We start from the raw sequence: 26,179 nt of genomic DNA, 5'->3' as shown, positions 1-26,179 counted from the left end.
AGGAATCTGAAAAAATCCTGCTCTCGAATCGCTTTGATTTTTGATGTAGCAACTTATATTCACTGCCTCCCATACGACGGTACAAGTTTCATCAGGGGCAAATCCATACTTCCTGAGATAATAGCCTGAAAGTTGCAAAAAAAACCCTATGACGCCGTGTGTAGTGGTTGGAGCGTAAGATAACTCTCGAACGGATCTGCCGTTTCGGTCCAAAATGTGGCCTTCGTAATATTTTGTGCAAACTTAGTTTAAGTTCGAAGATAAGCCATATCGGTCCACTCCTTCAGGTATCTTCCCCACAAAAGTTCAAAAATATTCGGAAAAATTGTGCGTACGATAACTCTTGATGGGAGTGACAGATTTGGTCCATACTTTACACATTCTAATATATCTACCAGGTATAGGTCAGGTTCGAATATGGACTATATTTGTCCACCTCGTCGGGTACCTCCCACACACATTTTTCGATAAATTAACTTTAAGACCTGCTCTCGGATCACTTTGATTTTGGTTGAAGCAAATTGCATTAGCTGCCTCAATTACGGCAGTAAAAGTTTTTCAAGGGCAAGTCCATACTTCTTGACAAAAAAAGCCCGAAAGTTGTAAAAACCCCCTATGGCACCATATGTAGTGACTGGAGAGCTCGAACCGAATACTGCGTTCGTCCACGCTTTGTATATCGTAATATTTCTTCGAATATTAGATGAAATTCGAAGGTGGAAGGAGTGGACCTTCCGATACCTCCCCCACAAAAGTTCGAAAATATTCGCTAAAATGGTACTCTAAATATTGTCGAAACTCAGTTTAAAAAAAGCCCTACCTATCGATATCCCCGCAAATTTTTGCGCTTTAATTCTATTCATATTGTTTTGAAAACCCCCCTAAATACGTAAGTTTTTTTTTTTTTGGAAAAAAGTATTTCAATCCACACAGGCTGAGGGTATATCTCTGTCGGCAATGTCGACTGATACTTCTTTACTTGTTACATAACTGAAATACTCAGGAAGTGTCACTAAGAGGTATTTTGCCACCGTTGAAAATTTTATGTGGCCTGGAAATCAAACCCGGGTATTCATCGTGCAAGACGGGTGTGCACAGCTAATTCCCAAGGGTAGTGGGGTATCGCATGGTCGGCTCCGTCCGACTATAGCCTTTGCTTACTGGTTTTTCTGTGTAACCCTAAGTCTTTTGGTATAAATGTCGGGTGGGTAAAAACTTTAGTATCTCCCTATATGAAATGCTTACCAGTGAAAAAACTTTTGCACAGGGGTAGTGTTGTAGGGTATGACAAAGTCAGTCCCGTTCCAAGTATAGTCTTTGCTCACTTGTTTTAATTACTTTAACAAGTACGCCCGGCTGTTCTTTCTGACTCTTAAATATGGGATCATTAATTGCGGCGTTCATGTTCCCGACTGTAGGGGTAAGTTTCATGTTCTCGACTGGAGGGGAGAAATTAATTTACTCAGGTGAATATGATGTATAAATTAAATAGTATAGCGGTAATGCATGTCTTTTTGGCCTTATAAGGTCAACAAACAAGAGAGGAAATGTGAGAGCAAATAATGGGAATGTAGGGAAAAATAGGAAAGTGATTTTGCATCTCATGAAAATCGTACATATTTTTGAAAAAAATTGTGGCTTTCGGATGGATATAAGAAACCGCACATGTATCTTATGTGAGCTATCTGTACAGTATGAAAAAAACTACATCAAGAACGAAAATATGCAAAAAATTTTTAATTTTTTTCGGTGTATGTCATTTGACTATCCAACATTAACCTACTACCGCAAGTATAAAGAATGCAAACCTTTTTATATTTTTTAATAATTATTAAAGTTTAAAGTTTTTCCCAAAGACAGTTGTTCCAGTTTAAAGTTTCAGTTTTGTGAGTTGTTGCCATGAACTGTACAGGTAAATAAATGACAGTTAACCTGTGGAATTTGCGTGTTTACAAATATTTTCATTTTAAATTTTGTTATTTAGAATTTTATTAATGTTTTTACTGTTTTTACTTCTAGAAACAGTTGTTGTCCATCACAATGAGACCAGCACGCAATCATTTAATTATTAACAAAATATCGATCAAACTTGCTGTAAAGAATATTTACAAGAAAACAAAATTTGGACAATATTTAAAGCAAGGGTAAATCTCCTAATATTGCCTTTAAATGGAAAATGCATTGCCTTGAAGTTGGTTAAGATTAATATGTTAAAAGCTTTACAATATTCATAGACCAAAAAACTAAGAATAAAAACGCATTTAAGCCTTAGATTTGAATTACGACTTTCCTATATTTTTACATAGAGTATATCAAGTTTTCTTTTAATTTAAACATAATTAAATTCACGTGCCTACCAACCAGAAGAAGCTTAACTCTCCAGTGGCCATTAAATTTTAAGAAAATTCGTGATGTTCAAGTTGTTTATGTTGATTTTTTTTCCTTTGTTAATTTTATTTATGCAAAACACATTCGCTGCGCGCTCTAATTCCAAAACCACCAACAGTGTTGGCTGACCGGCTGGTATGGTGCCAAACAGATAGTCAATGTCCATGGTCAAGCAGGGAGGCTTGCATGTTGTTATACTTTCCACGTAGATATTCACCTGTTGTTTTTCCATGTTTAACATTTTCTATTGGACACTTTATCTTCTTCTTCTTCTTTTTCTTAATTCATTTAAGTTAATTTTCTTTATGCAAATTTTATATTCTGCATGCTTGGCATGAAAACAAGTAAACACCTACGCTATAAACATTAAGGCGATCTACTAATTTCTTTAAGTTACAGTAAATTGGATTATGGTAGTAATTTGAAATATTTTAAATACATATATTAGACCGGAAAATGGAACACAGGTATGAAGAAAAATTATGTAGTACGGTTATAAAGATTTTTATTGACAATTTCCTGCAAGGATTATAAACTCCAGTAATGCAATTCTTGAACTCATTTTGCAGTTACCTTAAAATTGAAACATTTATAATTTCAGTAATTAACTTAAAATTCCAGTGCGTTTGCGATCAAAATAAAGTAGTCGCTAAGGCCTACCGACAACAACACTGATGTTTACATTTACTTAAAAATTTCCATTCATATTTTGTGTTCTATTTTGACCGATTTTTGTCGGTAACGGCAAAATGAGTTAGAGGATCGTACTAAGGTCAATTGTAAACAACAAACTTGAAGAAAATCGGTTAGAATATGGCCTCTCAAATTCCTGCCGAACTTTACAAGACCGGACCATTTATCAAACATAGATTCACAGCAACGTTGCGCAGTGATTCACAATCTTTTATTACTGACTATTTTTCCTTTGGGTGTGGCGTAGTGCAGTGGATAGTGTGCCATACTACCAGATTAACCCATAACAGCACAACACCCGTGTTCCGGCCAGCGGCTGCCACCTCAGTGTACACATGTTTGTATTTGTATCGTTTTTCTGTGTTGGGAGCAGCATATTCCGAAATGTCTGCTTCGGATTCCGAAAAAAACCCAGGACCAATTTATTTGTGCTTCACATCCACCACCCTCAAACTTCGGTGAGATGCAATACATGTCGGAAGTTGGTGCATATTAGGGGATGTTCTGGACTCGTCCATGCGAGGGACTATGTTGTTGCATGCTGAGTGAACCCAGCCGCCAGGTAGTCGTCGTCTTCATAAGAATACATGACTGCCCGCAGACCCTCAATAGCAGCTGCACCCGCAGCACTTAACGCCAGCCGTTGTTGTTCCAATCCCTGAAAATGCATAATTTTTGCAACTAAATTACCATGGGACTCCGAGGTAAGATGGAGGAAACTGTGGATTTCATGGGTCGGAAGAGTATCATGGTAACGGAGGTGCAGGAAACCAAGCTCAACAACAACTGCAGCTTACAACGTATTGAGTAAGGATCGCACTTGAAGTGGAGGTGGGGCATTAGCTTTCCTATTGCATCAGTCTGTTCAATACAGACCTATCTCACTTGACTCTGACTCTAATGACCCGTACATGGTATATGGCATGGTATTAGATCGCTATTGGAAAGTCATAAACGACTGGTCTTGGGGTACTTTAATGCTCATCATGAGTTGTGGCATTCGGTCGTCGGAAACGACGGGTATAGTGCTGACTGAGCAGATTGATAGCTCAACGTTTTGCATGGTTAATGAGGATGCCCCTACTATAACTTTCAGCACTTTCATCAATCATGGGAAAGCTAATTGGTCGAGTTTCAGAGGGTTCACTAATCACCGCTTCAGAGATCTGCCAAGTCCTTCTAATGTTCGGGTAGCGGAAAGGACGTTCCGAGACATCATTCCTGCTGCATCCGGTTATCATGTACCCGCTGGTCGTTCCAAGAAATCATCACTGCTGCAGCCGCTCGTCATATATCGGCTGGTCAAATACCCGAAGTGAGACCAAACATCCCAGCAGAGCCGATGTGATTAGCAAATGGGCGTGATGAGCTTCGTCGTGCCCCAGCGGCCCCAGAGTCAATGAACTGGCACTGGAAGTTAACAGATTGTTTGGTGACCATAAGCAGACCAATTGGTTAAATCATCTGAAGAGTTGCAACATTAGAGCCTTAATAAGTGAATTGTTAAGACATGGTTAAATCACTCTCGAATCTTGGAAAGAAGGAAGATAGGACCTCAGTCACGTTACGCGAATTTACGCTGACCGATCCGAAGAGGTAATATATATATAATTGTTCCACAAACATCCCGTACGGGACAAGGAAGACTTCTCTGATACCAATGAGTGCACCCCGATTCATATTAGCTCAATGATAAGGGACCTACTATTTATTGCCGAGTCCGAACGGCGTGTCCTATGACACCATTTGTAGAGAAGTTTTACATGGCTGAAATACTCAGGAAACGTCGCCAACATTACTGAGGGGTATTTTGCACCGTTGAAATTTTTTATGTTGCCTGGCCGGGGAATCGAACCCACGACCTTTAGTGTGCAAGGCGGGTGTACATACCATTGCACCACGGTGGCACCCGATCCCAAGAGGTGCTCAAGTTATTTCAATCGACAGTTTGTCGAGCACCCTGGGAGTGACAGAGAGAGGAGGCTCTTCCTGCCGAGGATGAACCAAGAACGATAAATCATGCAATTCATTGGGTCCTGATGGAATCTCCATGGTAATGCTGAAACAGATGGATGTGACGGGAGTCGATTATCACACAAACGTTTTCAATCTGTCGCTAGCCACCCACATCGTTCCAGAAGCCTGGAAAATGGACAGAGTTTTCCTGCTGAATTCAGGCAAGGATGCCAGGAAAGATTAATCGTACGATTTTGCTTTTATCGCTTGTGGCAAAGGCCCTTGAGGCTTTAGTCCTCCCCAGCGTCAGAAATAGCTGTCCAGCTGACGATCATCAGCATGGCTTCCGTAAGCAGTTCAGCACGAAAACAGTGTTGCACGCAATCTCCACACATATTAGTCGAGTACTCAACCAGAAAAATCCGTATGATAGAATTGTGATGGTGGCACTTGACTTATCAGAAACCTTTGATATTGGCAAGCACTCCCACTGTTTAAAACATCGAGCACACAACCCTCCGGCCAAATCCAAAACGTTGGATAATGAATTATATGTGTGAATCAGGTACAAGAATGTCAAGCCCCGTAGATTGAAACAGGGAGTTCCACAAAGAGGGATGATATCTCCGGAACTGTTTAACTTCTTACTTACTTACTTACTTAGTTGGCCCATTACAGAACATTTGTTCCATAGACCGAACTAAGAAAAGATCTCCATTCCTCTCTGTTTTTCGCTTGACTTTTTGAAATACCGCGCCTTTCCATTTCTTCATCCACTTGTATGCTCCATCGAAGCTTAGGCCTACCGATTCCGCGTGCACCGCCATGTGGCATGTATTCATACGCCTTTTTAGCGGGTTCATCATCGCTCATTCTCATGACATGGCCTAGCCAACGCAATCGTTGCATCTCGATACGTTTAACTATATGCATGTCTTTGTATAGCTTATATAGCTCGTGGTTCATACGACGTCGATATTCACCGTCAACGCAAATCGGCCCGTAGATCTTTCGAAGAATTTTCCTCTCAAACACATTAAGCACTGCACTGTTTAACTTCTACCTCTCCTCTATTCCGCCCCCTTCAGACGGCATTGAGATAGTAATATATGGGGATGATTGTACGATCTTGGTGTCAGGTACCATACCTGATGTTATTTGTGAAAGGCCGATTTCATATTTTATGCTCTGTGAAACAACTATCGTGTGAATGCGATCCTTGGTGAACATCCCTCATTTATCGCAGCCGAGGAGCGCCAGCCGCCACGACAAACCTGAGTAGTTTTGACTCAAATACGCATGGAATGGTGCAGCCGTCTGAATTCCTTTAGGGTAAGGATCGATGACAACCTGCAAAACATCTACCCAGAATGCGACACAGGTCCGCACAACACCCTGCACCCTAATTGACAGATTTTGGACGCGCCAAGGCTTATTAAATTCAGAATGCAAAAAAGAACTAAATTCACGCGGGTTTCCTCGGAAATCGTATGACAGTTGAAAATGTTGAAGCAAAAAAATATTTTATTTTTTTTGAAAAATTTACGCTCACATTTTTCTATTTTGGGAGTAGATTGTACTGATCTTTATGAAGGTTACACTCTCGAGTTATAAGTGCAAAAATGCGTAATCGCCGAGTACTACAATCACATATTAAGCATTTAGTTAAATCCAGTTGCGCGTCCAAAATGGACAAAATTCAAAACTCATTTTTTTATTTTTCAAAAGGTGAGCATCCCTTAGAGGCTGTTGTAGTGGTTATATTAATAAATCATACATTAGGAGCTTCATCTGTGAGGTGTATTCTTTAACTTTGTCTTGGAGTATTAAGTTGTACATTGTGTTGAAAAGCCACTAATTGGAAACTAATATAAAAAACTTGTATCCTTCAACGAATTTTTCCTATTTTTATACCCTCAGCATTTATACCACTTTCATATGGGCAAAATGTGCCTCATCGAAATAATGGGTTCTCTGTACATCAGCGTTCCGGCCTTCTACAGAAAGGCCGATATGATAAATCTATAGAAAATCGGTTAACCTCTAAAATTCATGTCGAACTTCGCAAGTCCGAACCATTTCAAATATTTTTAAATTTCATATTATAATATTTGTTCCACTTTTGATTTATAGCCCCACCATAATATATGTTGGTCATTTAGTTTGTAACTTGTCGAAATAATACTTTCAGAACCAACGAAAATATAAACAAATTGTCATGAAATCATCACAATCACTTCGTAGTCTGACATCCTACGAAGTGTAGGTGTTGTTATAAACCATAATGCCCTACAGATAATCCACACAGACTTACATATGTCCATATGTACGTATTGCTCATGATTTCAACTGTTCATTTATAATGCTCTTAATTGCTACTAATGTTAATATTATTTTCTTCTCTACTTTGCATTTAATTTCAGTTGCATTAAAATACAAGCAAACTAAAAGAAAAAAGAAACAAAAATTACAATAGTACAAAGCGTGCCTAAACCGCAAGTAACATTAAACATCTTGAAAAGTACATCAACCGCATTTATTGTTGTTCTTGTTGTACTATGTAGGTATGTAGATCTAAGAGATCATGTCAGCGCCACTACAAATGAAAAGAAAGAACAAATGCCAAGTTAAGGCGGTTTTGTACCCATTAATCATTTCAATTAAATTTAGAAAAAGAAACGAAAAAAACGGGACCCAAAAATAAATATAAAGACAAAATAGAGCAGCATTTGTTAATTGGATTAGCAGTAAAAGAATTAAGTGGTACATACTGTGAAAGGGTGTAATGCAATTGGACAAACATTTTATTATGAAAAACGAAAGAAAGTAATGGTGATGCAATTGTTTGCTAAGCATTATGTGAAATGCATGCCTAATCTTAATAAAATTTTCAAATTTAATATGATATGAGGTCTATCGACAGTTTCATGGAGTTATAAATATAGCCGCAACATAAGAATCGAATACGCAAAAATCTTCTGTGGGTAAATAATCTGCCCATTATTTTTATGCGAATATCTATTTATTAGGCGTTATCCAAAAGATAAACCTGACAATGATTTGATGAACGCAGATATCCCAATAGTCGCTTATCCATCGCATTTTTTATACCACCCACGAAGACTAACCACAAAATTTAAGCCATTTCGGTAGAATAATGCGCCTAAAACTGAACCTTGAAAAACAGAGAGGTACTGTTCTATATGGGCTAGATCAAAACGGCAAATAACATGTAAAAAAGTATCAGTCGCCTTTGCTGTGACATAATAAATAGAAGCAACCCCAGTATGGGTTGTTTTCCAAAACATTACTACTGTAAAGTGTACTACGAGAACTGTACGAAATGAAGTTTAAAATTTATCCGCGTGCAGGACTTCCTTGAAGAACCACATTTGGTGGCCGTAAGGTTTCTACCGCATTACTTTAATGCGTAGTCTTGGGTCCAACTTGACCCAAAATCATGAAAATTTTAAATGTTGTGTAGCGTTACGTTAAGCTATTTTAAAGGGTTTGTTAGTTGATTTTATATGAAATATTGACACAAAATATATAAATTCAGTAGTATTTAGGGTACAATTTTAAATGTTAAAGAGTATAAAATATAAGTCCTCGTATATTTAGAATTGAAAATAAACTATATCCAATCCCCATATCGCGAGTAGAACGAATTAAGTTATACACGAGTTTAATGTGTTGGAGGGTATAGTTCGAACCGAGCTGCGAGTGCAGCTTGGACTTCTATATCTAGATATTGTGTCGATTACATAAGAATAAAAAAATATTTTATGTCATAAAAACGCCATATTTGCTTCTTTACTAGAAGTGATAGAGTCTGTGCAATTAAAAACTTCAGAAATTTCAAATCGCACGATACAGACTACGACTCATAGACTCCGAATCCTTCTTGCAGTACTGTATGAGGCTACAAAACACATGTTTGGGCAATGCCAAAGCATTGTAGAACAAATATCTCAGAAATCAATCGGTAAACTTGGACGAAAAAATTTACTAATAAAAATGTCGGAACTTTTGGGATATTTATCTTAACTATTGTGGACGTTCCGAATAAATGCAAAGCGCTGAAGTGTTAACTTTCTGCGGAAAAGATACCTGTAGAAATGGAGCGATATAGTCAATTTTGGAAATGGATTTTATCCTTTCAATAGTTACACCGCCACAAAATATTCTACCCAGCAAAATTAAATGTAAGTGATTCCATGTGAAATCATGATTTCACTGGTTCTTTTGCAAGAGTGCTAAAGGAGATCCGATCTTTTTCATCGAATTTTCATGAGTGCAATTGAAGTTGTGAAAGATCCGATCCTTTTCATTGAATTTTCATGAGTGCAATTGAAGTCGTGAAAGATCCGATCCTTTTCATCGAATTTTCATGAGTGAAATTGAAGGGGTGAAAGATCCGATCTTTGTCATAATATTGTCATGAGTTTAAATAAATTGTTAAGTACCCGCACAATAAATTATCAAATACTCATGTACCCGAATAATTCTGTACTTGAAAAAGTATTGTTAAAATGAAAATAAAAGTCAGATGAAAGTGATCGATAGTGGCAAAATTTATATACTTTAATTAAAAATACAATGTAAATTGATATAAAACAAAAAACAATTATATTTTGTGTTTGGAAACCTGTTTCGTTTTGTGGATATTAAAAAGAAGTATGAAAAAGACCCGGTCTATAAACCACGAGCTCCACCAGCCGACCAACACCGATATAGTAAAACATATCGAGCTGCAATTATTGGATTGGTTGGGCCATATTAACAGGATGGATAAAGATGCCACCGGCATATGAATATGAACCATTTGACGTTATGCGACCCGAGGGAAGAACAAAACTCCAATGGAAAGGCCAAATTGAATGTGATACCACAAAACATGGCATCCAAAATAAGAGAAGTAAATTAGAAGATCGGTGCGTTTGGAAATATATTCTTAGTTCGGCTCATGGAACAATATAATCTGTTTCGTTTTGTGGATATAAAAAGAAGTATGAAAGAGACCCGGTCTATAAACCCCGAGCTCCACTAGCCGAACAACACCGGTATATTAAAACATATCGAGCTGCAATTATTGGTTTGGCTGGGACATATCAACACGGTGGATAAAGATGCCACCGGTATATTAATACGAGCAATTTGACGTTACGCCACCCGAGGGAAGAACAAAACTCCAATGGAAAGATCAAGTTCGATATGATATCACAAAGCATGGCATCCAAAGTTAGAGAAGCAAAGTAGAAGATCGGTGAAATAAGTATAAAAAGAGACCATAACATGGTAACTATTACAGGATAAGTTTTTTCTTTTGAAATAACAGAATTTAAATTTATACTAGATTTCCCAAATGATGAGCTTGGTTCAGAGATTGACACATAATTTATCGAATATTGGAAAAACGGAACCCACCAAGTTGAAAGAAATATCTTGCAGCCATCGGAAGAGATAAATATGATATTACAGATTAATATAATTACAAAAAAATAAAGATTACATAAAAAATAAAGATTCTTATTAATTCAACAAATTACATAATTGTATTGCATATTTTATTTTTGATTGGCGAAAATCCGTATTCAAAGCATTGGTGCAAGATGCTATGACAATGAATTGGTGCAAGAAGTCATGACAATGAACTGGTGCAAGATGCTATGACAATGAACTGGTGCAAAATGCCATGACAATGAACTGGTGCAAGGTGCTATGATGCTGAACTGGTGCAAAATGCTATGACAATGAATTGGTGAAAGTGTGTGTCACTCCCTTGTAAATGTCATTGGTGATTCACCTAAATTTTCACCTATGACATGTCACTTGCACCCATGATTAAACTCATTATTTGTCATCGAACATTTTGCTGGGTAGGTACACCATGATAGAGACATTAGACAACAAAGGCATCTTCAGATGAATTGTGTATCCCATTCAAGCGAATATTTTTTTCAAAGATATCATTACGACAAATTTGTAAGATATGGTGCAGACTACAGTATAGTCTCGATAATCCGGACACCACATGTTTCGGCGATGTCCGGATTATCGAATTGTCCGTATTACCAAGTATTCACAAAAACACATAATTTTGTAAGTTAAAATCATTAATATCGGACGTTTACTAGATAACAACCGGACATTTAAGGTAAACGAATTCATATTAAGCAAATATCACGGGTTGCGACAATTTTAAGAATGGAAGCAGTTTTCCTGGCTGCCAAATTTACTTCGTAATTTCACTCGTAAGGCGTAATTTAGGGGAAATTTCCGGGCCCCCTGGGCCCCCCCCCCGTGTACGTCCCTGCTACTTAAGTTTACTGTTTACGATACCTATGCCACAAACGCCTAAAAATTTACTCTATAATCTTCAAAAATTCTTTTCTCCTTTACGAAAATGCTATTTTTCGAGATAAGGTCCTGTCATTTGATTTTAATGGCAAAATTGGCAAAGGGAATATCAGTCTCCACAATGAAACATTTAACAATGGAATGAGGTTGATACATTTCACCGCGGCAAAACATGGTAGTTGGCAGTACCATATTAAAGCATATCAACATTCATAAGAGAAGCTGGCTGCATCCAGACAAAAAACAAGAAATCAAATTCATCACGTTGCACTGTGGTTCCGCCCGTGGACAAAAATAGAAAAATGTATGTCGACAAATTTGATTGCGATTGAAATAAATATTCTCTAAACACATTACATTTTTATTATCCAGTATTATTTTTGCCAATTTACTGCGGTAATATGCCAAGTTAAGTCGAAAAACAAATTCAAAATTCGTTTTCTAAATTCCTTAAAAATAAAATCTTTTCTATAAATTTATGTTGAATCTTAGTAATGTTGGCCACGAAAGGGCAAGTCCATATTTTTTTTTTAAATGCATCCAGACCAAAAAACAATAAATCAAATTCATCACGTTGCACTGTGGTTCCGCCCGTGGACAAAAATAGAAAAATTTATGTCGACAAATTTGATTGCGATTGAAATAAATATTCTCTAAACACATTAAATTTTTATTATCCAGCATTATTTTTGTCAATTTACAGCGGTAATATGCCAAGTTAAGTCGAAAAAACATATTCAAAATTCGTTTTCTAAGTTCCTTAAAAATCTTTTGCTATAAATTTATGTTGAGTTTTAGTAATATTGGCCCCGTAAGGGCAAGTCCATATTTTTTTCAAAATACAGGGAAAGTCTCTTGTTTACAATAAAAGGAAATCTAGCTGCCGCCATCTGCCGTCATGTAAGTTAATCCCCTTATACCACGCCTGTAAAATCGTCAAAATTCCGAAAATCGGGAGGTACGTTTATATGGAAGCTATACCGATACGTGGACCTATATTGAACATTTTTTGCAAGGAGGTATGGTGTTCTCTCAGAACTTAAAATGAAAAATTACAGCCAAATCGATTGGAAAATTTGCCTAAAATCGTCAAAATACCGAATATCGGGAGGTACGTTTATATTGGAGCTATACCTAAACTTGGACCTATATTGAACATTTTTTGTACGGACGTATGATCTTCCCTCCGAAGTCAAAATACAAAATTACAGCCAACTCGGTTAGAAAATTTGGCTAAAATCGTCAAAATACCGAATATAGGGAGGTACGTTTATATGGGAGCTATACCTAAACGTGGACCTATATTGAACATTTCTTGCAAGGTCTTATGTTGTTCCCTCAGAACACAAAATGCAAAAATACAGTCAAATTGACTGGAAAATTTGGCTAAAATCGTCAAAATATAACAAATCGGGGGTACCTTTATATGGGGGCTACACCAAAATGTGGACCTACATCCTATAAATTTGTTTTTCTCCCTTTTGGCTCGTTATAAAACTATGTTTAAAATTTCGAGGCGTTAACTCTATTAGAACTATTTTAGGCACTCCTTTCCATACAAGTGGGACCACTGTGCGTTGATGCGATTAAATAAAGTACGAACAGACATTACGGATGCTGGAAATGGTCCAATTGCTTATTCAAATCACTCCTCGTCCCGATAACATATCAGCAAAGTATTACCAACTCCATACAAACAACAGGAAAATCCATACTTGGATACCAGAGATTTCCACCAAGTAACCCGTGGTATGACCAGGAGTGTCGTGCTGCTACTGAAGAGAAAAATTTGGCATACTCTAAAATCAGGAGCAACGCGTAGCGCACGAGAGAGGTATCGAAAGAAAAGGAGAAACTTCTTTTCCACAGGAAAAAGAGAAAAATGGATAACCGGGAGTGTGAAAATCGAGATGTACAGGAACCAGAGTGAATTCCGGAAATCCTAACTACTGAAAAGATCAGTAATGTAATTTGGTAACCGATACACATAGCTTAGGATATGGAAAGAGAATGTTTCCAAACTATTGGTATTCGATAGAAGCGAAGACGACAAAGATACCAATCCCAGAAGATGGTATTGAATGAATACCGCCCTTCCAAGAAGATGTAAAGACAGCAATAAACAAGCTGAAAAATAATAAGGCAGCAGGAGCCGATGGCTTAGGCGCCGAGCGGTTCAAAGCCGGAGGCGACACGTTGATAAGGTGTATGCATCTGGCAGGAAGAACGAGTAACCGGCGATTGGAACCTATGCATCCTGTGTACGGTTAACAAAAATAAAAAAGATACGACTGTATGCTCTAGCTATAGGGTCACAATTCTCCCTATTGCTTACAAGATATTGCCAGGGATATTGTGCGAATGACTAAAGCATATGGTAAACGAAATAATTGGGACATACCAATGCGGCTTTAGACCTGGCAAATCCATCACTGACCAGATATTTACCCTGGACTAAATCCTGAGAAGACCCAAGAGATGCAGATCGACATTTATCACCTTTTTGTTGATTATAAGCAGCCTTCGACATCCTCCTACGTTCAAAGATATTTCAAACCATGTCTAAATTTGGTATCCCCGTAACGCTCATTCGGTTTTGTAAGATAAATTTAACTGATTCCCGTTTTTATACCCTCAGTATTTAGGCTAGAAAGGGTATATGCACTTTGATACGACCAAAAATGGGCCTCATTGAAATAACGGCTTTAGACTCCAAGTATGCTTGGACGAAATTCGTTTCAGACAATTTGGAGCTATGTCCTTCCGTCTGTCTGACTGGCTGGTACGCACGATAACTCTCGAACGGATCAACCGATTCGAACCAAATTGCGGGTATCTTACTACACGATGACCCACTGAAATGACTTATGGGCGCGATACCTATCGAAAAAATATGACTCCCAAAATAAGATCCCCTTCCATAATTGACTATGTCGATCATTCCTTTAAGTACCTCCTCCGCAACATTTTTGAACTTTAATCCTAATCCACATTTTTGTCAAATGTCCAAAAATGCCCAAAACTTCTGAAAAGACCCTAAATACATTCGATATGCACGAAGATGAAAGTTTCAATTCACATAGGCTGAGAGTATATCTCTGTCGGCAATGTCACAATTTACACCAACAACCACATGGTACTTGCTTATGCTGACGATATAGACATCATGGGTCGATCAGTAAAAGAAGTAACTTATACCTTAAAGAGGGTCGAAGGAGAATATGCTAAAATGGATCTGACGGTAAACGGCGAAAAGACCAAGTTGATGGTGTCCTATAATTTTGTCTTCGGCACTGACATAAAAACTACAAACAAAATCAGTTGTGAAATAAGAAGAACCACTTTTGAAACAAAGCCAAATCTCGTCAAATAAAACTAACACAAAATACTGATACTAAAGTATGGTTCTGAAGCCTGGATACTTGCACAAGCAGATAAGACAGTGCTTAATGTGTTTGAGAACATTTTTTTCGAAAAATCTACGCTCCAATCTGCGTTGACGGCGAATATTGAAGTTGCATGAACCACGAGCTGTATCGGCGGTTCGGAAACTTCTTAGCCTATCAATGAAAGAGAACAGTTAGTTTTTCAAAAATATTTTTATTTTTCAATATAATCTCCTGAAACTTCAATACACTTAGTCCAAAGCTTTTCTAGCAATTCTATCCCTTGATTAAAATAGTTCTCCTCAAGGTCTTCAAAATAGTGGTTTACAACTGTAATTGCATCTTCATTTGAGGTAAAACGCTTGCCAGCAAGGAATTTTTTTAGATTTGGGAACAAGTAAAAGTCACTGGGAGCTAAATCAGGAGAATAAGGTGGGTGGTCAAGCAACTCGTACTTTAATTCTTTGATTTTAGCCATTGTTAAAACACTCTTGTGCGCTGGTGCGTTGTCTTGATGAAAAATTATTTTTTTGTGTTGTAAGCCACGACGTTTTTCTCGAATTTGTACATTTAATTGATCCAAAAGGTTGCAAAAGTACTCTGAATTTATTGTTTTATCCTTTTGCAGATAGTCAATCAATAAAATATCTTTGAAGTCCCAAAAACCCGTTGACATAACCTTACCAGCCGATTGAATTGTTTTTGCCTTCTTTGGGGCACATTCTCCAGCTTCAGTCCATTGTTTGGATTGTTCTTTTGTCTCTGGAGTATAGTGGTGGATCCATGTCTCATCAACAGTTATGAAAAAAACCCCATTTTATTTCGCTTAAAACGATCCAAACAAGCTTGAGAAATGTTCATTTTTATGCGTTTATGATCGACTGTTAACAAATGCGGCACCCATCTTGCAGAAAGCTTTTTCATCTGTAATTCTTCATGCAAAATTAAATGGACTCGATCATTTGAGATGCCCATGATATTAGCAATTGCACGCACTTTTATTCGTCGATCATTTAATACCATATCATGAACTTTGGCTACAATTTCTGTTGTTGTTGCTGTTTTTGGACGTCCACTACGTGGTTCATCTTTAATGTTTGTACGATCACGTTTAAATTCAGCAACCCAATTTTTTACTGTTGCATATGAAGGAGCACTTTCACCTAACACATTCACCATATCATTATGTATTTCTTGTCCCGATAAACCCTTTTCATGTAAATATTTAATGACAGCACGCATTTCTAATTTTTCCATTGTAAAAAAATTGCGGATGCTTCTTTTTTGAACACCTGTTTCTATATAAAGGAGTTGCCAGATCGAAACAAAATTTAGCATGTGAGATGGAAGTTTCCAAAACACTTACCTTTTTTCTGTTTATACCGCTTTTTGTGCTAGGCTAAGAAGTTTCCGAACTGCCCTCGTACAACGACATTAGTATAGTGAAACGTATTGAGATACAATGGTTGCATTGGCTAGGCTATATCATAAGAATGAGAAATGATGAACTCGCTAAAAAGGCGTATAAATACGGGCCACATGGCGCAAAACTGGAAGGCCAAAGCTTCCATAGAGCAAAGAAGTGGAAGACGAGCTCGAAAAACTCGCCATTCCAAATTGGAGAAATACAGCAACAAATAAAGAAGAATGGAAATCTTTTCTTAGTTCGGCTTTGAAATTTGTATTTCTGGCCGATTGTCTGCCTCATGCGTCACCTGTGTGCATATTTCTTCGAAATGTAGTTGGGAATAACTCTTAAATTTTCATCGTCGGACGTCAGGAGTAAAAGATTTTTGTTGGAAAGACATATCATATTGGGATTGCTTATTTTCTTTATGTCACTACACATCACAATTAAGTTCCTCGTTGTTCAATTTCTAATTTATTTCCGATTATCAAACTCATATATCTTATCATCTACAACGAATATACAAATATTACACAATAATATTTAATAATAGCTTTTGCAATCATGACAAGTTGTACTTGTTAGTGTCAACATTCAGATTATAATCATCCCCGAATCATTTAAAGAGTTACAGCATCAGCAATAAAAAAAAACCAGAATGTAAGCAATGGCCAAGTTTATAAATCGCATATTTTTACTCTTCAATGAAAACGAAAATGGCAAACGTTTACAAATTATGGCAATTGCATGAAAAACTAAAAGAAAATATAACTGTACTTGGTTAGCCGTTAAGACCGACTGATATGATACGATAGCCTGTAATTGAGGTGTAGTCAAAGCGTTTATAGTTACAAATGCGTTCAAATTTATAGTTTTTCGCACACCTTTAGACATATTTTACCATAAACTGTGGTTACCATCAGCAACCACAGGCCAATCGACCCAGACTTCATTCCACCTACCAAGTTGGTTTGTGCCTACCACCACCGAAACTGGCTGGAACAGAGAGCATTGCAAACAAACAAACAAAATAAAGAATGTGGCAGCGAAAGTCCATCATTTTTGTTGACTCTGTTTAAAACAAATGAAATAAAAACAAATTAAAGTTGAAATGCGTTTTCGGCACAGTAGCCTAAAGGGAAGATATATTATAAATAGTGGGGGTTACCATCAAAAATGATCTTACAACATTTATTGACAAAAGATTTCATATTTGTTCATAACCGAATTATCGAAATTCCATGATCGATAGTCATAAGAACGGTGTTAAGTTCGTCCGGTTTGAATTTTTTATACCCTCCACCACGAGTTATATTGAAGTAAAATGGAACAATTAGTTTCTACGCCCTTTCGCCACCCTAACTGAAGATCATCGATGTTTTCAACAAACATTAAAGTACTCGTACGTAAAATCTAGAGGTACCTTCATATTGGGAATATACTAGAGTTGGGTAATCTAGTTCCTAGTTCCTTGTACTAGTTCCAAAACGTATGATTAATATCATGAAATATAACGTGTGATAGTAAGTATACGCAGTTTGTTCAAAGAAAAAATGTGGGCCATTGGAACTGCGAAGTGAACTAGATAGTTCCAAATAGTTCCTTTGGCACAACTCTAGAATATACCAATTGAGAGTCGGAAATACCAAGATACAGTTACTACAGTAGACTAATCCTTTAAACGATTTCACGTCGAGCTGTATCGGAGTACCTTACAATCGGAGAACCCGTAATACACCTTTTATGGGGGCTATATTAAAACGTGCATCTAAATACCAAATTTCATTCATATTAGTAGGATAATGTGGCAAAAAAAACTTCAAAAAACCGAAAATCGGGATGTGCCTATATCTATACTAGGGCGGCCCAAAAAATGACAAAATTGTTTTTTTTTTGATACGCCTACCCACTAAATTTTTCAATTTCATCCAAAAACCTTGTATATGAAATTTTATGGCGACCGTTAACCCGTGCCACCAGAGGGGTCTTTGTTTTCATAGTAATTTGTATGTGGCCAAAGGTGCATTTTCACGAAAATTCTCTAAATCCGCATTTATGGTCCAATCGATGAAAATTTTTTACCAGTTCATTGTTGTGGCTTAAAAACGAATCCTACAAAAATTATGAAATCGGATCAGATTTTGGTATAGCTCCGATAGGCTGATTTTAGGTATTTTGGGCTATAGCTATATATATCTAAATCTGATTAGTCAATTCGTTACGAAAATGCGGTTAAAACCTACAAAATACTGAAAATCTGAAGGTACCGTTCTATGGGGGCTATATCAAAACTTGACCTCCCTGACGAATTTCTATAGAAACGCTTTGAAACCCCGACGATGACTTAATACCATTTTTCAGCCATTTCGGTAAGATAACATGGCTAAAACCTTCAAAATAACGAAAATCGAGAGGTACCGTTCTATGTTGCCACCATCAAAACGTAAACCTTTACTGAACAAAATTCTGGGGGAGAGTTTTGTAGCTCCAAAAGAAATCTAAATATCATATTTCAGACATTTCGTTGTTTAAAATACTGAACAAGGGAGGTACATATCTGGCTTGAGTCTGACTCTAATGACACGCAAATGGAATGTATGGGGGTAGCAGTCAGGTGTGAAACTGCCGAGATAGTGTTGCTGAACGTAAACATGCTGCTGCAGGTTATAGGTCTAACATTAACCCGCTTTTGGAAGGTCATAACCGTCTGGTCTGGGGGACTTAAATGTTCATAATGAGTTGGGCATTCGGTCCTCGGAAACAACCATAGGATTATAGTGCTGGCTGAGCAAATGGATAGCTCTACGTTTTGCTCGGTCAATGAGGGCACCACTACCAGAATTAGCGGAGAGTGTGACCGTTCGCAGATTAACCGTCGTTTATATTGGATCACACCACCTCCCCATAATTGTCTCCATCAGATGAACGCTTGATTTCATCTCCTCTAATCGCCACAATTTCATCAATCATGGGAAAGCTAATTGGGCTAATTTCAGCCCTTTTGATGCTCGGGTAGCAAGTTATTTCAATCGACAGTTTCTCGGGTATGCCGGGAGTGACAGGACGAAGAGAAGAGTACTACGTTACATTAAATCTCTACCTGCAAAAGATGAACCACCACAATTTATAACGGATGATGTTGACGCTGAAACAGCTGGATATGCCGGAGTTGAGTATCTCGCAAAAGTTCTCAACCTGTCATGGTGGTCCCGCTACTAAAGCCAGGTAAGTATGTCAGCAAAGATAAATCGTAAAGGCCGATTTCGCTTTTGTCGCCTGTAGCAAAGACCCTTGGGGAAATAGCTATACAGTTGCCGATTATCGGCATGGGTTACGTAAGCAGCACAGCACAACAACAGCGCTACACGCCGTCGTCTCTATACATATTAGTCGAGGACTCAACCAGAGTAAGCCGTGTGATAGATACTTTGATACTGCCAAGCACTCCACGCTGTTTGAAGAAATCGAGCAGACAACCTTCCGGTCAAGTTTGAAACGTTGGATAATCAATTATATATGTATGTGGATGCCAATCGTATGTGGAATTCAGAAACAAGAAGTCCAAGCCCAGTAGAGTGAAACAGGGAGTTGTCCAAGGTGGGGTTATATCTCCGGTACCCCACACCCCCATACGGTATTGAGATCATAACGTATGCGTGTGATGGTACTATATTGGCGTTAGGTACCTTCCCTGATGTCACGTGTTAAAGGCTGAACTCTTATTTGACTGATTTTGCCATATTTTCCACGCGGGGAATGTGCAAATATCCGCCATTAAATCTACGGTTACTACGGCAGAGATGGGAACAGAGTTAAATGTCATGGTCGATGGTAGCAGAATTCCGACCACAAACTATTCCAAAATTCTAGGGGTCACATTCGACAGCATGTTCATGTTCTCCGCGCATGTCACAGGCGTCTGCGACAAGCTGAGATGTAGAAACAAGGTCCTCAAGTCTCTAAAGAAACCTTGTTGACCACATAGGGAGTCATTCTAATCACCATATGGTGGATAGCAACCCCACTCAAGCATGTCAAAAAGGGATATTCATGATCAAGAAAGAGTGGTCCAACATTACTAGATAGAATCCCTAGATCAACATGCCTATCGATGGCACCGTCCAAATCATATGCCCAGCTTGTGGCACAGGCCCTCACGACACACTGCACCTTTCAACTGCCCTGACAAACCTACTCAGCTGACTGCAGTAGATCTGTGGTTACATCCCATCGAAACAGTCACATTCCTAGAACTGGAGATAGACCCAGAGCCAGATTAAGCAGGAAACGAACCTACAAAGATACAATAAAACACTGTTAGAACCAGAGTTTCGGAGTCGAGGTATTTTTGGCTCGACTCCGACTCCAGACTAATTTTTTTCACGATTTCGACTCCGACTCCGGGTCGACTCCGAGGATAAATTCCTATACAGCTAAAATTAATAAAATGTGCACAAATTTTTTACTTTTTCATACATTTGGGCCCATATAGTCTAATCTGTTGATTTTTCCTAACATAGTATTTAGAAAGGGCATCCGTTCGAATACAATACTCCACTACAGAACATAAATATGAAGTAAAATTCATATCTAAATTGTTTCTGTTGAATCTTACATTGGAAAATAGCAACAAAATACAAGTTAGAAAGTATTTGTCGGTTTTGGCAGTTTTTTGCATGATAATATTCTGGATGAAACTTTTATCCGTCAGCAAAAAATGTGAAAATGAAGGGGTAATACAAATCATGAGGACTACACGCAGTAAAAATTATAAGCAATTCATGACCAGGTTTTAAAATGGATACATGCCAACAGTTTAGAGTTCTTCGAGAGCCTTAAGAGGTGACACCCAGGCAAAAAAAGCCCAATAAAAACCATTTTTCATGATTATTTTTCGAAGACATCCAGGCCAAAAAAAAAAACCAAATAAAAACCCATTTTCATGACTTTTTTCGAAGTCATTCATCTGAAAGACTTATTAACTTAATCGGCTTTCTGAATTTTTTATTGAAAAATGTTATGTATGTCGATAAGAAAATGAATGAGTAAGAAGCGCTACCAAATTTGAGTGTGTTTTTCAAATTAGTTTTCTGTTTTGAAGCAAAAGCAAAGAAAATAAAATTTCGAAAGCTACTAGGTCTTCTGACAGAAGACTTCTGGGCTTATATAAAAGACGTAAAATGTCCAATCACACTGTGCAGCAGCATTTTTGGGGGGTGGAAAACTTCTTTTGGAGATGAAAACTCTTGATGAGTATACTAAGAAGCCAAAAGGAAATTTTCGTCATAGGTCAAGTTTTTGAGATATTGCGCCATGAAGTTTTTAATTTCTTCCCTATAATACTTAGGAAAATAAGTCCATATATCTGTTTGGCGTTGTTGTAGTTTCGTTTTGAGGTGATATGTCTGCAGTCAAATCGATTGGCGAATCTTTTTGTAGAGCATTTCATTATTCTAACTCAATGCCTTTCATGTCCTTTTCGTCCTTTATTTCTTGAACCGTAGTGAAAGTACCACAACATGAGATTTTTCAGCATCCAAATATTCTACAAAAATGTTGCTCAGAAGATTTTGCTCGACTCCGACTCCGAAACCCTGGTTACAACAACAATAAAATAATGGGGTTATCGGCTCGAGCGTGACTCCTAAATTGTTACTAGGAACTGGATAAAAAGTATGTCCAATATCAATGAGCTAAAAGGGGAATCGGCTTACACTTATTAATATTAAAGTGGCCTACCCTTACCTTTACGCAGATATTTGTGGGTGTAAGGAACAAGTTTCTGGATTTTGGGCCACTTCAATAGATTATATTAATAATTTATTGACCTCTAAATTAGTATGTCCATTACCTCATTACTGTGTGGAATAGAAAACCACTGTCTTCCATTTCTAACGACCGGTTTAGTTGGTTGGGTTTGTCTAAAACCAAATTAAGAATTTTAATTTTGATGGGTTTGAGTTTTGTTTGGTTAACAGATTATGCGGGAATTTTTCCATTTTTGAAGTAAAAAAAATATTTTCGCATTTCCATTTGATGGCAACGGCTTTGGTAATAGCAACAAACAACAACAAAAACCATATCCATTAGTGAACACCAACAATTTTAACACCAACCAACAACGTCAACATGAATTATGTGCGAAATGTGAGTTGGGAATTGAGTTGGCCGACTCAATGAATGAATGAGTTTTACCTTTTTGGAGTTGGAAAAAACGATGATTTGATTGTTTTATAGCTTCTTTTGGAACTACGTAATTTTCACGAATGGTTATGACAACATTACGACGTTATGTATAGAAGACTGTAATGGTAATAGTTGTCTGGAAGGGAGGGAGTATGTCATAGATACTCATGTAACGGAAAATACATGTTGTATAAGATTGAGGGGGCATTATCAGTGGAATTGCCATACAAAATTGTTTGTACTTTATGAAATTAAATGATTAATACGAACATGGATTTTTCATATTACTCCCTAAAGAATGCTTTTAAGATTATTTTGGTATTTCTTTCGTTTTAAGTTGCCTAAATTGTATGTCAGACAATAGTAACATCCGATGATTATTTATTTAATTTTTCTTCAATTTACATGAAAAATGCCAGTCAACCCACATACTATTCACAACCTAATATACAACCACACATTTTCCCAATGTACATAAATTGCAAATGTTTGCTTAATTTGTCAGTAGGAGACTACTATTGGCTGTTTCGTTTGTTGTTGTTGCTGTTTTTTTTTTTTCTAATAATTATGTGAATTTGAATTTTCCACACTTTGTTTTCACTTCATTGTAAAATGGACTAAAATCAACATCAAGTCATGTCATACCTTTAAAAGTTCAATGGACTGTGCCGAGCCATAGAAAGGTGGTAATTATGAAAAACTCAAGAAAAAAACAATAGACACAGTAAAACTTATACGCCCAATAAAATTGACTTAGGTGGGAAAGAAGTTGGTCTAACAGCAATTTGTTACTTAAAGTTTTTCTTGAAAAAAGAGTTACGAAATGAAACCATATGTTTACCTTTTAAGGGAAGCGTGATATTGAGCTAACTCAAAATTGTTTTCCATTTAAATTACATCCGGTCTAATGACGTCATTTTATTTGTATTATTCAAAGTTGATAAGATTATTTAAAACTATCAAAAAGATAATTAATTTGAGGAAATGTCTCATCCACATTTAATCAATTATACAGTAATGCTTGATTTAATTTGTTTCGGTTAATTAATTTGTCTAATTTCCATTGATTTCAGTAGTCCACGACCTAAAATAGAAATATGTTTTGTCGGTCTTTCTTACTAAAAAATGAAATGTCTTCAAACTTTAGTTGCATTTTGAGTTTTATACATATTTTCCAAATTATTTAATTTCCGCCATAAATACATACATACATATGTATGTAGGGGGAGCATACGCCGTTTTTTTTAAAACGCTCGTATAGCACACCGTTAAAGTTTATTATTTTTATTATTTTTAGTTTAAATATATAAATATTATATACTGGTATTAGGGTGGGGCAATCAGTATTGAAGGATGTAGTCGTAACGGGCGCTTCGCGTTTCTGATGGGATTGTACTACGGTGAAAATCGAGATTCCGCATTTTGACTTGGAGCTTTTTCTTTTTTCGATAATTTGGAGATTTTGCTTTTGCTAATATTACGCAAACTATTTGAAATTTAGACTTATTTTTATGTTGTAGCTATTTTCTCGTGCCACAACTGTATGAATATCAGTGTGTTAATATCAAAACGTCGATCTATACCGACAAATTTCTTGCGTAAAGTTTTTAGACTCAAAGAAGACTAAATACCAAATTTCGATATTTCATTAAGATAATGTGGTTAAAACGTAAAAAATATCGTAAATCAAGAGGTACGATTCTATACTGATAATTCTTTTCTGGAACATTTTATAACCCAACGAAAGACTAAATAGCAAATTTCAGTCATTTCGTCACATCTTTCACACTTACGAAAATCGGGAGGTATCGTTCTATGGGGGCTATATCGAAACGTGGACCTATACCGACGTAATTCAGTCGGAAAGGGTTTTACTTCCAACGTATACTAAACACAAAATATCAGCCATTTCGGACTGTTGTTGTTGCCATAACCTTCAAAATACCGAAAATCGGGTGGTACCGTTCTATGGGGGCTATACGAAGGCGTGGAGCTATACCGACAAATTTCATATGGAAAGGTTTTATACCTCAAATGAGGACTAAATACCAAATTTCAGCAATTTCGGAGGAACATTGAGGCCACAATCAGAAATCGGTAGGTACCGTTCTTTGGGCGCTATATGAAGGCGTGGACCCATATCAACAAAATTCTGGGGGGAAATTTTATACCCCCAAAGAAGGTTAAGTAAAAAATTTCAGCCATTTCAGTGTGATAATAAAGCTAAAACCTTCAAAATAACTAAAATCGGGATGTACCGTCCTTTGGGGGTTATATGAAGGCTTGGACACATACCAACAAAATTCTGGGGAGAATTTTGTACCCCCAATGAAGACTAAATACAAAATTTCAGCCACTTCGGATGAATATTGAGGCCACAACCTTCAACATACCTAAATTTGGGAGGTACCTTTCTATGGGAGGCTATATGAGGCGCTCAGCGCCAAAACGGCATAACCCACATAGAAATGATTCTGAGAAAAACAAAGTTGAAAGAAAACAATTTTTTAAAATATTTTTATAATTTTTTTATTAATCATAAATACATATTTGTTGTAATATTTGTTTTAGGTGAATCATTAGGTATTAGTTTACATAGATAATGACTCTTTTAAACAGTTATTAAAAAAATTAAAGTGGCTTAGGCCGTTTTTGCATCCATTTAAAAAAATATATTGGTAGGAACTGAGGGTTAGGCCATTTTGTCTACATTTATTAAAACAACAAAAGTTCTTCAGATGAATAATAAAAATAGCTGTGAGCGTTTTAATTGATACATATTAATAACAATTATTGGTCTTCTTCCGGGATATCTTCATCTTCGGCTCTAGATTTTGTTTTTAAATTATCATAAAATGCATGATTTATAGGAAGTATGAACCCTTTGAGTTTCGGTAAATCCATAAACTTTGCAGCTTCAATGAAACTTCCTCCCGGATAAAGCGGTTCCAACTCAAAATTTACGTACTTGCTGGAGTTCTTTTTGAAATATCATCTTCTTGAAATAAAACATTTATGTCATTTGAATATTTGTATTGAATTATAATTGACTTTGCATTTTGGAATCGAAGGCACTGAATCTTAAGCCATTAAACTTTTGAAGTTTTGTCTTCGAAGATTTTTCTGTTTGATACTAGTTTCTCAATTGAGGATATGCTTTTTATTTCATCTGTCGTCATCTTTAACAAATGAAATGGTTCCCTTTTTGCCGTGAGGATTACACGATCCCAATCATCAGGCGTAAAAATGCCCTTATAATATTTTTTCCTTTTCACTGAGACTAAAATCTTGATCGCATGGTAGGCATGAATGGCCAGACACTAAAAGTTTGTGGTCTATCCGTTCCACTGAGAAGGTCGAATTATTGAGCATGTATGTGCAAATAGTATTCATTCTAATGTTACGGTTTTGGCCACCACATTGATCGCTATTACATTACATACATTATTAACTTCTTACATTCTACATTGACGCCAGGGCGTAAGTCATCTTTATTACTTAATCTTTGGTTTTTACTTACAAATTCTTCTCGAAAATTTATTTTTATATTATTTTTCAAATACACTCCTGACTAAAACGTAACATGCGTTTTTTGACCTTACCCACACGTATTTTTTATTTCCAGTATTCGATTTTGCATATGTGGCTTAGGCCATTTTGGCGTCCACATTTTTTCAAACTTTCAGTAAAGGAAAAACAGTCTTCGGCATGTAGAATAACATAGGGTTAACCTATGCAATTGGGGATTTTTTAGTATATATTACAAAAGGTTCCGGTTCGATCAGCATAGTCAGTTTGATTT

The 26,179-nt window shown here is 36.9% G+C and overlaps 1 protein-coding gene and 1 long non-coding RNA gene across 24 annotated transcripts in view; both read right to left on the bottom strand.

The window, feature by feature from the left end:
• Positions 1–26,179, bottom strand: part of tau (microtubule-associated protein tau) — a 260,510-nt gene that overhangs the window by 172,560 nt on the left and 61,771 nt on the right. The gene's annotated exons all lie outside the window — the stretch shown is intronic.
• Positions 1,972–8,301, bottom strand: LOC141391039 (uncharacterized). Its single transcript, XR_012409546.1, has 2 exons — positions 6,095–8,301; positions 1,972–5,680 (listed from the first exon to the last, which is right to left on the bottom strand). It is a non-coding gene; the product is annotated as an uncharacterized lncRNA (long non-coding RNA).

The sequence above is a fragment of the Musca autumnalis genome, unplaced genomic scaffold (assembly GCF_047663935.1).
Source record: "Musca autumnalis isolate F117 unplaced genomic scaffold, ASM4766393v1 scaffold_1, whole genome shotgun sequence".
NCBI lineage: Eukaryota > Metazoa > Arthropoda > Insecta > Diptera > Muscidae > Musca > Musca autumnalis.
The sequence above is the reverse complement of the archived record's forward strand: the minus strand, read 5'-3'. Positions and strand labels throughout refer to the sequence as shown.